Source organism: Rhinolophus ferrumequinum, chromosome 20, assembly GCF_004115265.2.
Source record: "Rhinolophus ferrumequinum isolate MPI-CBG mRhiFer1 chromosome 20, mRhiFer1_v1.p, whole genome shotgun sequence".
Classification (NCBI taxonomy): Eukaryota; Metazoa; Chordata; class Mammalia; order Chiroptera; family Rhinolophidae; genus Rhinolophus; species Rhinolophus ferrumequinum.
This window is the reverse complement of record NC_046303.1, coordinates 37,798,438-37,811,227: the sequence shown is the minus strand read 5'-3', so window position 1 is coordinate 37,811,227 and position 12,790 is coordinate 37,798,438.

The window sequence follows — 12,790 nt, the reverse complement described above, 5'->3', positions numbered from 1 at the left end:
TTTTATAAGTGATCTTCTCTTTGTTTAGGACTTTTTGTTGTAACAGGAATGCTACACAATCGTGCACCCGGTTCTATTAATATTACAACGTTGATTGGCCAAACAAATAACTTGATTCACTTACATTCATTTGACAAATACTTTTGAGAATCTGCTGTGTCCCAGGGAACCACCAGGCAGGGTAATACAGTGATCAAGAAACAGGCAAAGTAATAGTGTTGAGGCTGGAGTGGAAGATAGAGGCACGTGGTTACGGTCTAGAGAAAGGAACAAATACAACCTCTAACAGCAAAAGCTTTGAAGTTGATCATATCTGTCCTCAAACCTTGATGCTACAAGCTGTGTGATCTTGGGTGAGATATCTAACCTCTCTTCAGGTCTTTCTTATATAAAAAGTGATGATTAATAACAATAAGTGGAACTAGAATATCTAAGCTCCACCAGTTTTAGATAGATACATAGATGATAGATAGATAGATAGATAGATAGATAGATAGATAGATAGATAGATAGATAATGAATATATGACAATATATGACACCTGGCAAGTAAGTATCCAAATCGTGGTTGTCATAAATATGATGAGTGAGACACTATGGTCTACATGGGAGGGTACCCACTAGCTTCAGGTGGCAGGGGAAGCTTCCTCCAGGAGCCTTCTAAAGAGACCCCCAAAGAAGAGTGTGATTTAGCCATGGTAAGGAGGAAAGTCAAGAAAGCCGGACAGAGAGGCCTGATATTTGTGTAGGGTGTATTTGAGGAGAAAGGTTGAGTCAGGGATAATGAGCCGCTCATTCTGGAGCTGCTTAGTCTCTTGTCTCATATTAATTCTGTGCCTCTGCTCCATTATTTTTCCTAAGAACCATTTCTTCATGATTACTACTCCCCAAAACTTCAACTTATGGCTTTAGCTTTAGTTTTTGGTGCTAAACTCAGAGAAAATGGATCTTGTAGCACCACTGACCACCACTGCTTTGGAGATTCCACCTTAATTTTTTAGTTCAGATTGTCATGAAAAATTTCGATTGGGTGAGTCCAGATTATGGATTGGTCTCTACTTGCCATCAGGTCCTCCACCCCCAACCAGCCAACAGGTGGGACCAGATAGAATATATGTGAGGCCTGACAATTAAGTTCGCAAACTTGTTGCAATGATGTTGCTAACCTTTTTTTGATATCAGAGGTTATTCATTATGAGTTTGTACCAACTGGACAAACAGTTAACCAAGGTTACTATTTGGAAGTGTCGAAAAGGCTGTGTGAAAAAGTTAGACAACCTGAACTTTTAACCAACAATTCATGGCTCTTGCATCATGACAATGCACCAGCTCACATGGCACTGTCGGTGAGAGAGTTTTTAGCCAGTAAAGAAATAACTGTATTGGAACACCCTCCCTACTCACCTGATCTTGTCCCCAAGACTTCTTTCTTTACCCAAAGATAAAGCAAATATTGAAAGAAAGACATTTTGATGACATTCAGGACATCAAGGGTAATACGACGACGACAGCTCTGATGGCCATGCCAGAAAAAGAGTTCCAAAATTGCTTTGAAGGGTGGACTAGGCACTGGCATCGGTGCATAGCTGCCCAAGGGGAGTGCTTCGAAGGTGACCGTAGTGATAGTCAGCAATGAGGTATGTAGCACTTTTTCTAGGGTGAGTTCACGAACTTAATTGTCTGACCTCATATCTTCTAAGTTTCTCCCCCTCCAGCAGAGTGGGGTAGAGGATCACTTAAATAAAGAAGAAAGTATATGTGGCAATCAATGACAGGGTTATCCAGTGTCTTACCACTCAAAGTGTGGTTTCTGGACCACAGTCAGCATTACCTAATAACTTGTTAGAAATGCAGAGCTTCAGTCCTTTCCCCAGATCTACGGAATCATAATCTGCATTTTAATAAGATCCCCAGGGGATTCATATGCACATTTAAGTTTGAAAAGCATTTCCTTTATACACCTCTATTTTTACAAACTGGGCCACAGGCCATGGAGGTTACCCTCCCAAATACCATAGCTCCTCATGTTTTATTTTCTTCATTGTGCTTCAGCCACTCATTCTAATACAATATTCTGGACTTTGTCAACAACCCAGAATTGCACCATGTTGGCAATATGTCCAGAGAGACCATTTGCTAAGTCTTATCCTCCAATCCTTCCAATTCACTCACTCACTCACTCACTCACTCACTCACTCACTCACTCATTATCAGTCCTTTGGCCACTTTAGTGTCTCTGATCCTTTGGTCTCTTGACTTTCTCCCTACGGATCTACTCCCCTGTTCTCTCTTCCAAATTAGATTCTGTGCTCTATCACTGCAATTGCTCTTTTGATAATATCCTATTCCCTTGTCCCATTTACTTTATCACACTTGTGCAGAAAGTCCCCTGAAATATTAATCTTTCTGCCTTCTCAACACCTATGACCAGGTGTCGATTGTAGCCAGAGGGGGGAAAAATCATTAATGCTCCCAATTAGAGTAATTTTAAATTCCGAGCAGCCAGCCTCAACTGTGCCCTTAAAACCAGCTGGAAATCCTGTGTTGCCTGGGTAACTCTCCCTTACCCTCAGCAGGTGACTGTCGCCTACTTCACAGAGACGAACCCAAAGCCATCAGATGCGAATTCCCTCAACGCCCCAGCAAACCTACACATTCACCTATATCCACCCTCATCCATTTCTCTTTCCCTTCAGTTGGAATGGAAGAGATACCTGTCCATCTCTCATGTTTTACAACTCGTTTACACCCCACAATCAGAGGGGTCTCACTATTATGATGACAAGCATTCAAACATGCTCAGATTCAGCCATGTTAAAGCAAACAAGCAAAAACCTTGCATTAAGCTCATGTCCTCTGGCTACGACACTGTCTCCATACCCTCTGTGGAACCCTTCGTTGTCTATATAGCCATCTTTCCTCCTCCTCCTTTAGCCTTGAAAGCAGAACCTATCTTCCAATATAAAGCAAAAAACACCAGATGTTCACCCACTGACACTCCCTTGTAGCTGGGGGAGGGGTGTAAGGAATAAGGCCAATGAGTCATTAGGGCAAGTGTGCTGGGGGGGGGGGGGCTCCGGAAGTTTTGTTCCCTGAGAACAGGAGAGAAGCACCTGAGGAGAGGTATCGCTCTAGACTTTGTCATGTGAGTACATGATATTTGGAGATGCTTCTACCACCTTATGCTCATGAAGGTGCCCATCCCAGAGAAGCCAACTAGAGTCTAAACTTGTGAACTGCCCACCTGTGTGCCACTTCTTATTGTATGTTGTGTGTGTGTGTGTGTGTGTTGAATGGGAGAGTCTCTATTGTGTAAGTCACTTTTATTTGGGTATTACCATGCTTACAGCTGAAAACATATTGATATAATCTTAAAATACTTTTTTATTTTTCAATTACAGTTGGCATACAATATTATATTAGTTTCAGATGTACAACATAGTGACTAGACATTTATATAACTTACATAATGATCACCCTAATAAATCCAGTACCCATCTGACACCATACATGGTTATTACAATATTAATGGCTATATTCCCTATGCTTTACTTTACATCCCTGTGACTATTTTCTATTGGGCTGAGCAAGAAACCTGGGAGCCAGCCTTATTAGGATCCTCTAAAACCACTGTACATTACATCCTCATGACTATTTTGTAACTAGCAATTTGCACATCTTAATTTCTTCCCCTTTTTCACTCATCTCCTCCAAAACCTCTCCCACCTGGCAACCATCAAATGTTCTCTGTATCTATGAGTTGCTTTTTGTTTTGTTTATTCATTTATTTTGTCTTTTTTAGATTCCACATATAAACGAAATCATATGGTATTCGTCTTTCCCTGTCTGACTTATTTCACTTAGCATCAATACCCTCTGGGTCTATCCATGTTGTTGCAGATGGCAAGATTTCATTCTTCTTTATAGCTGAGTAATATTGTATACATGTACCGCTTCTTCTTTATCTATTTATCTATTGATGGACACTTAGGTTGCTTCCATATCTTGGTTATTGTAAATAATGCTGCAGTAAACATAAGGATACATATGTCTTTTCGAATTAGTGTTTTGGGTATCTTCGAATCGATGTCCAGCAATGGAATTACTGGGTCCTTCTTTCTCTCCTCTTATAGTCTTTGTTTTAAAAGGTATTTTGTCTGATATAATTATTACTCCCTCAGCTTTTTCTTCATTTCCATTTGCATGAAATATATTTTTCCATCCCTTTACTTTCAGACTGTGAGTGTTTTTCAATCTGAAGTGAGTCTTTTGTAGGCAGAATATGGAAGGGTCTTGTTCTCTTATCCATTCCACCACCCAATGTCTTTTGATTAGAGTATTTAATCCATTTACATTTAAAGTCATTCTTGATAGATATGTAATTATTGCCATTTTATTATCCATTTTTTTTATCCTTCTTTTGGTTTTGTGTCTTTCTTCTTGTTAAAGATGTTTCTTTAACATTTCTTGTAATACTGTTTTGGCAGTGATGAACACCTTTAGTTTTTTCATGTCTGGGAAGCCCTTTATCTCTTTATCAATTTGAAATGATAACCTTGCTGGGTAGAGTAATCTTGGTTATAGGTCCTCAATTTTCATCACTTTGAATATTTTCTGCCAATCCCTTCTGGCCTGAAAAATTTCTGTTGAGAAATCAACTGGCAGTCTTATGGGAGCTCCCTTGTAGGTGATTAACTGCTTTTCTCTTGCTGCTTTTAAGATTCTCTCTTTGTCTTTAACCTTTGGCATTTTAATTGGTATGGGCCTCTTTGCATTCATCTTGTGTGGGACTCTGCACTTTTTGGGCTTTTATGTCTACTTCCTTCACCAGGTTAGAAAATTTTTCCATATTATATTTTCAAATAGGTTTTCATTTCCTTGCTCTCTCTCTCTTCTCCTTCTGGTACCCCTACGATGCAAATGTCGGTACACTTGATATTGTCTCAGAGGCCTCTTAAACTGTTCTCTTTTTTCCCCTTGTTTCTCTGATTCTGTTTTCAGCTACCTTATCTTCCAAACCACTGATTCTATACTCTGTTTCCTCTAATCTATGTTGATTTCCTCTAATGTATTCTTCATTTCAGTTATTGTATTTTTCATTTCCCACTGGTTCTTTTTTATGTTTTTTTATCTTCATTTTAATGTTTTCTGTCTCTTTGTTGAAGTTCTACCCGAAATCATTGAGCATCCTTATAACCAGTGTTTTGAACTCCACATCTGGTAGATTGCTTGTCTCCATTTTGTTTAATTCTTTTTTTTTTTTTAGAGCTTTGTTCTGTTCTTTCATTTGGGAAATGTTTCCCCTTTGTCTCCTAATTTTGATTGCCTCCCTGTGTTTGTTACTATATATTAGGGAAGGCTGCTATACTTCCTGGCACTAAAATAATGTGACTTTGGCCATAAGAAATGAAGGCCTAAAGTTAAAGGGGAGAAAGAAAGAAAATAATAAATGCAAATGTAGTTCGCAGGTGCAGTGTAGTTATATTACCTTTTGATATAGTAATATTGCATATTTTTGGCCTTTATGAGGGGAGTAAGAACTTTTACACAAAGGTATTTTCTCTGTGCTAATTAGATATTTTTAGTGCTGTAAGCACAGCATCACACATACTCAAGCCCAAACCTGCTAACCTTGCTCTAGGCACTCTTTCCATAGTACTTATGATGTTCTCTAAATAGACAAAACAATGGGGTAATCACACTTCTTTTCTTAGAATAATGTCACTTTAATCTTTTTTAAGGGAAACTCAACAGGAATATACTCTCTTATTGCTTAGAAATCTAGACTTATAGTGAAAAATAAACACTGAAGAGTAAATAATACTGCTTAACAAAATGTCTATGATGTCTCTTGCTGATTATGGAAAATTTATCAAGTCAACTTTTTAATTGTAAAATTACAGAAAAGTATAAAACAAACACACACACAAAAACCAGCAGCAATTTAAAAAGCTAACATTTGCCATTTTTACTTCTGACTTTTTAAATAAAACAAATAGAACATTACAGGACGTATTTGTTTTCCAGGGAAGAACTTCTGGGAACTTTACATTAAGACAGGGAAGAAAAGATTAAACAATTAACAATTAAGATAAGAAATTCTCCTGCAATCAGTCCATCCAACAGCACACATACCGGTATTTTTCCTTCTTAGAGAGTCATTTATATTCTCCTCAGTGAAAATACTAGCACCACTTCCCCTTGGCTGGGTTCCTTGACTATCCCTCCAGTGAGAGCGGACATCTGTTACTGAGCCTCTATTTAGGGAAAAGGTATTAACTCTCAGAATACACAAAGGAAGAAATCTCATCTATAACACCCAACATGGTGTTTTTTCATCCCACTCACTAAAAGAGATAATGAACAGATCCTCTGAATATCTAATGTAATTACCTTCTCCTGTCAATAATGTCTGCTCTTGCCTCCTGCAGTGGGCTGAATTGTGGACTCCCAAAAGATATGTTTACCTATGACTGTGACCTTATTTGGAAAAAGGATCTTTGCAGGTATAATTAAGGTGAAAATCTCAAGATGAGATCATCCTGGATTAGGGTGGGCCCTAAATCCAATGACAAGTGCACTTATAAGGTAAGGCCATATTAGAAACACACAGAGAAGAGGGTCCATTTGAAGACTGGGTCAGAGATGGAGTCATACAGCCAAGGATTGCCAAGGACTGCTGGCAGCTATCAGAAGTTAGGAGAGAGGCATGGGACGGATTCTCCTTCACAGCCTCAAGAGTGAAACAACCCTGCTGACGCCTTGCTCATGGACTTCTGGACTCCAGAATTGTGTGAGAATAAAATTCTCTTTTTTTAAAGCCACCTGTTTTGTGGTAATTTGTTACAGCAGTCCTGCAAAACTAATACTGGGAACTTCTACTGGCAACCAATTCCTCCTTCACTGGAGATGTTGTAAGAAGTTATTGTTGACAAAATTTTCTCCTGTGATAAGTGTCCTAGAAGAACCACTTGTCCCAAACTGAAAGGGTCCTAAGAGAGACATTGAGTAAAAGTACAGAGAAGAAAACCTATAACCTGTACAGTATGAGACCTACCTACAAAATAAGGATGCTTAAATTTTAATGGACACCCAGAACTTTAGTGTCATCCAACAATATCATCCTTCGATGCGACACCTAATTCAAGTAGCTACCTCTCAGCAATTTATGGGTCAACTTGATTGGATCATGGGGTGCTCAGATAGTTGGCTAATACTTCAATTATACTTTTAAAAGTCTTCTTTTGCAACTGACCTTAGAACCTGTTGGCAAGTTGTATTAGTTGGGGTTCTCTAGAGAAACAGAACCAATTGGTTCTGTTTTTGCTTGTATTACTTGTATGATTATACATAGAAACACACACACACACACACACACACATACACACACACACAAAGTTCTGACAATTAAGTTCACGAAATTTCCACCGTGTAAGTGCATGGTGGAAAGTTCGTGAACTTAATTCTCCTACGAGAGTATGAGAGACACAGAGGGATTTATTATAAAGAACTGGCTCACAATTATGATGGTTGAGAAGCCCCATAATCTGTCATCTGCAAGCTGCTGGAGACCCAGGAAAGCCTGTGGTATAATTCAATCCAAGTCTGAAAGTCTGAGAACCAGGGAGATGATGTGATGTAGATTGCAGTCCAGATCTGAAGGCCTGAGCACCAGGAGTGCCAAGGGTGGAGAAAGATCGATGTCCCAGCTCAATTAATCAGGCAGGAAAGGTTGAATTCTTCCTTCCTCCACTCTTTTGTTCTATTCAGGCCCTCAACAGGTTGGATGAGGCCCACTCATACTGGAAAGGACAAACTGCTTTACTGAGTCTACTGATTCAATACCAAGTTCATGTGGAAACACCCTCACAGACACACCCAGAAATAATATTTAGCCAAATATCTGGGGACCCCACGATCCACTTAAGTTGACACATAAATGTAAGCATTACACAAGTTATGCAGGCAAAACAATTTTATTCACGTATAGTCACAACTCCATATAATCCCTCTTTCTTCTTAGACAACTTAAATGACAATGACAGACACCAATATTGAACTTGAATCCACATGATTTTTAAATTTAAATATATTTGATTAACAGTGTTAGTAAGATACAGTTGCTCACAGGGTAGCTTCTTTCTTGGCTGCTTTTCCTTCCCTGTCTCAGTTCCCCACTCCCTTACTGGGTTTTTGTGACGATGACAGTTCATTTTATGTGTCAGTTGAACTGAGCTAAAGGTTGCTCAGAGCTGGTAAAACATTTCTGGGTGTGTCTGGGAGGGGTCTGGGAAAACAACTGAGGGAGTAGACTGAGTAAAGATCACCTTCACCAATGAAGGTGGGCATCATCCAATCCGTGGAGGAACTGAACAGAACAAGAAGGTGGGGGAAGGGCAAATCTGCTCTCTGCTTGAGCTGAGACACCCGTCTTCCCCTTCTGCCCTTGGACATTGGCACTCCTGCTTCTTGGGCTTTCAGACCCCGATTCTTAGGCCTTCAGACTGAATTACGCCACCAGCCTTCCTGGTTCTCTGGCTTGCAGATGGCAGATGGGGGACATCTAAGCCTTCACAACCATGTGAGCTGATTCCTATAACAGATATAAATCTCCTACCATATATATCTCTCTATATATCCTATTAGTCGTATTTCTCTGGAGAATCCTGACTAATACAGTGGTTCACCTTCCAAATAAACCACTTGCGTTAGAATCCATATCTCAGAGCATGCTTCTGAGCAAACAAAACTAAGATAGTAGAAGTCAATTTGTATGTGATTCAAAAATAAGTAGAACAATATTTGTTAAGAGTGTGTATAATAGGTAGGTAAGGGTATAGAAGCTAGAGCCGACTGCCTGTGTTTGAAACCAGGGTCTGCCACTTAATAGCTGTGTGACTTTGAGCAAGTCACTTAACCTCTCGTGCCTCAGTTTCTTTATCTGCTGAATGGAGATAATAACAATATTTACCTTTCACGGTTGTTGTGAGAATTAGAGTTAAAATATGTAAAGAATTTAGTGTATTAAAAAGAGTAAGCACTGAAAGAATGTTAGCTATTATTATTATTAAGGATGTGTACATTTGCAATAAAACCATAAGGGAAATATTAAACACAGAATTAAGAGTGGTACTTTTAGAAAGGAGGGAGCTTGGTGAGTTCAGAGAAGGGTATATGACAGTCTCAAAGGTATTAGTCATTTCTATTTTTAAGTTAAGTAATGGATATACTTTATATAACATATATAAATTACATCTTTAAAAATATCAACCAAGAAGTACATCGTTTTTAGAATTCTAAAAAAATAAAACAATCTCCATGAAACATATTCAAATGTTTGCATCCTTTATGATCTCAGGTGCTCTGTTTCAGTTACAGTCAGCCACCCACCATTTTCCCAGGATTCCTGGAAGGCACGATCCCTGGGATTTTACTCAGGGTGGCTCCTTTGAGGAAAGTTCCCAGACACCTGTACCTTGCAAGGCCCCTGGGCCCAGCCCAAATTATTGCGTGACCCTTGAGACATTCCTCCACCTTCTACTGTTATCTTTAAAAATGTCTCAGTTTTTAAAGTTCTTTCCTTCTTTTTAGTGAGCATTACTCTTAAACAATAGGGGGGAAAGCCTACTGGGGCAAAACAAAAAAGAAAAAGAATGCTCATAATATCATCACTTACCTATAACCACTGTTAATATTTTGATGTATGTATCCTTTCAGATTTTATATTAACCATTTTAAAACAAAATTAATTATGAAGAAACATTATTAAGTGATATCCTTTTTTAACTTAACATACTGGGAATATCTGTCTTTTTTGTTGTTTCAATTAGGCTCTTTTGTAGGAATAAAGAGAAGAGACTCAATTGCTGCTACGTCAGCAAAAGGAGGAAGAGTTTTCTGTAAGGATGCCTGACACTGAGGAATACGGGGATCTATGAGGCTCCTAGAAAGGAGATCTAAGTGTGACCCAGGCCTTATAGACCTGGAAGCTCCCTGGATGCTGGCAGCAGGGGTCTGAGATCTTTCTGGAGGATCCACCATGAATGTGACTGCATTTTAATCTATGTTGCGGGTCTCCTTTCCGTTGACAGGTTTCCCTGCCCTATTTACCTTTTTCAGTTTCTAATATCTTCTGTGTTTTCAGTTTCTTTTTTCCCATAACTTCAACTTATAGAAACCTTTGGCTTATTAAACCCATTATTACCCTTCTAGCCTCTCTTTGTCTCATGGATTTTCACCTTTTCTCTGTCAACCATTTAAATCTCTCTGCAATTTCCATTTCAGATTCACGAGACTGAGACTCTGCTGAACCGATAGTTTCTGTAGGGGCAGGACTTTTTATGTCTGGCTTTTAGATAGGTTAATGGTCAAGAGATTGGCTGTCCTTGGGTCAAGTACCTACTCCTGGTCCACTTGGATGTGTCCTACAAAAGACATCCCGGTCCCCCCCCCCCCCCCCCCAGGAGAGGTCCTTTGGTATAAAATACGTCTGACTAGAATTATGGTGCCCTCTTGTGGAACCGTTAGGTATTACATGCACCATGGTTTCTTTTAAAATTGTTTTCACATTATGGGTACATTAATTTAAGATGATGAAATCAACTAGAGGCTGTCAACCAAAGTTTTAAGAATGGAATAGAGTGGACTAGAGTGGAATGGAATGGAATGGAATGGAATGGAATGGAATGGAATGGAATGGAATGGAATGGAATGGAATAGGACAGATTAGAACAGAAGACAAGAGTGCATCACATTTCTAAGATTGAGTATTGTTTTATGAAACTTGTTTCGTGTGTGTGTGTGTATGTGTGTGTAAAACAATGTATATGATATTCAAAAAATTTAATAACTGGCATGACATCGCAATACACACCCATCATAAACAACTAGCACAGCTGTACTGGTGGGAGCCAGCTTACTCCCAACCTGTATGGATGGGCATGATTCTGATGCAAAATGTTTATTCTTAATATAGATCATGTCAAAAGAGTTTGAAAGACACAGTTTTTGAACACATCTCAATATAGTTATTCATCATAAAAACCTTGCCGATTTGGTCAGGGAAAATGACATTTGTTATTATGTAAATTTGCTTGTCTTTGATTACTAGTGAGGTAGAATAATTTTTCAGGTGCTTACTGGCCACTTATATTGACCCTCCAGTAGAGCACCATGAGAGTGTGTCTCCATGTACAGTTACTTCTACATGTGACTCTCTTCCAATTAACCTGTGAGGCTCTCACTTTTGAATCTTTCAGTCTGGCTGAGTACAACTCCTGCACACAATTGGTTCCAATACATTCCAGTTGAATTAAGTATCAGTCACCACATCTGATTTCTGCAATTAATTTTTTAAAGATTTTTTATTAAAATGTAGCTAACATACAATATTGTATTAGTTTTGGGTGTACACCATAGTTATTCCACATTTATATACCTAAAGAATTGATCACTATAAGTCCAACAACCATCTGACACCTTACTATTCTGTCACAATATTATTGACTACATTCCCTATGCTGTACATTACATCCCCATGACTTAGTTTTATACCTGGAAATTTGAATCTCTTATTCCCCTTCACCTTTTCCACCCCTTTTAAAATTTTTCAATTATGAGGCTGGCCGGGTGGCTCAGGTGGTTGGAGTGCCATGCTCCTAATGCCAAGGTCGCCAGTTCGATTCCCACATGGGCCAATGAGCTGCATCCTCTACAGCTAAGATTGTGAACAACGGCTCTCCCTGGAGCTGGGTTGCTGTGGGTGGGCTGCCGTGGGCTACAGGCGACTGACTGCCTCAGTGCAAGGCCCATAATACCAGCATGGGCCAGGGAGCTGTGTCCTATACAACTAGAGTGAGAAACAACAACAGCTTGAACTGGAGCGGGGGCGGGGGGTGGTGGAAGAAGGGGAAAATTTTTTTTTCAATTACAGTTGATATTCAGTATCATTTTATATTAATTTCAGGTGTACAACATAATGGTTAGACATTTATATAATTTAAGAAATGATCCTCCTTACTAGTCTAGTACCCACCTGGCACAATACATAGTTATCACCATATTACCTATGCTTTACTTTACATCCCCATGACTATTTTGCAACTACCAATTTGTACTTCTTAATCCCTTCATCTTTTACACCCTGTCCCAACCCCCTGCTATCAATTATCCCCAACAAATCTAGTACCCATCTGACACCATACATAGTTATTACAATATTATTGACTATATTCCTTATGCTATACCCTACATTCCCATAACTACTTTATAACAACCAATTTGTACTTTTTAATACCTTCCCCTTTTTTCTCCCACACCCCTAACCCTCCTTCCATCTGGCAAATGTCAAAATGTTCTCTGTATCTAAGAGTTTGTTTCTGTTCATTTTTATTGTTGTTGTTGTTGTTCTTTAGATTCCACATATAAGCGAAATCACATTGTATCTGTCTTTTGCTGTCTGACATACTCCACTCAGCACAATATCCTCCAGGTCCATCCATGTTGCCACAGAGAGCAAGAACCCATTCCCTTCGCTGGAGGAACAATATTCCATTGTAACACTTCCTCTTCAACCATTCATCCATCCACAGGCACCCAGGCTGCCTCCACATCTTGGCCATTGTAAACAATGCTGCAATGAACATATGAATGCTAGCGTTTGGATTTCTTTGGATAAATACCCAGAAGTGGGTTTACTGGGTCCTTCTTTGTTTCTTGTTATAGCCTTTATTTTAAAGTCTATTTTTTCTGGTATAAGTATGGATACCCCAAGCTTTGTTTTGTTTGTTTGT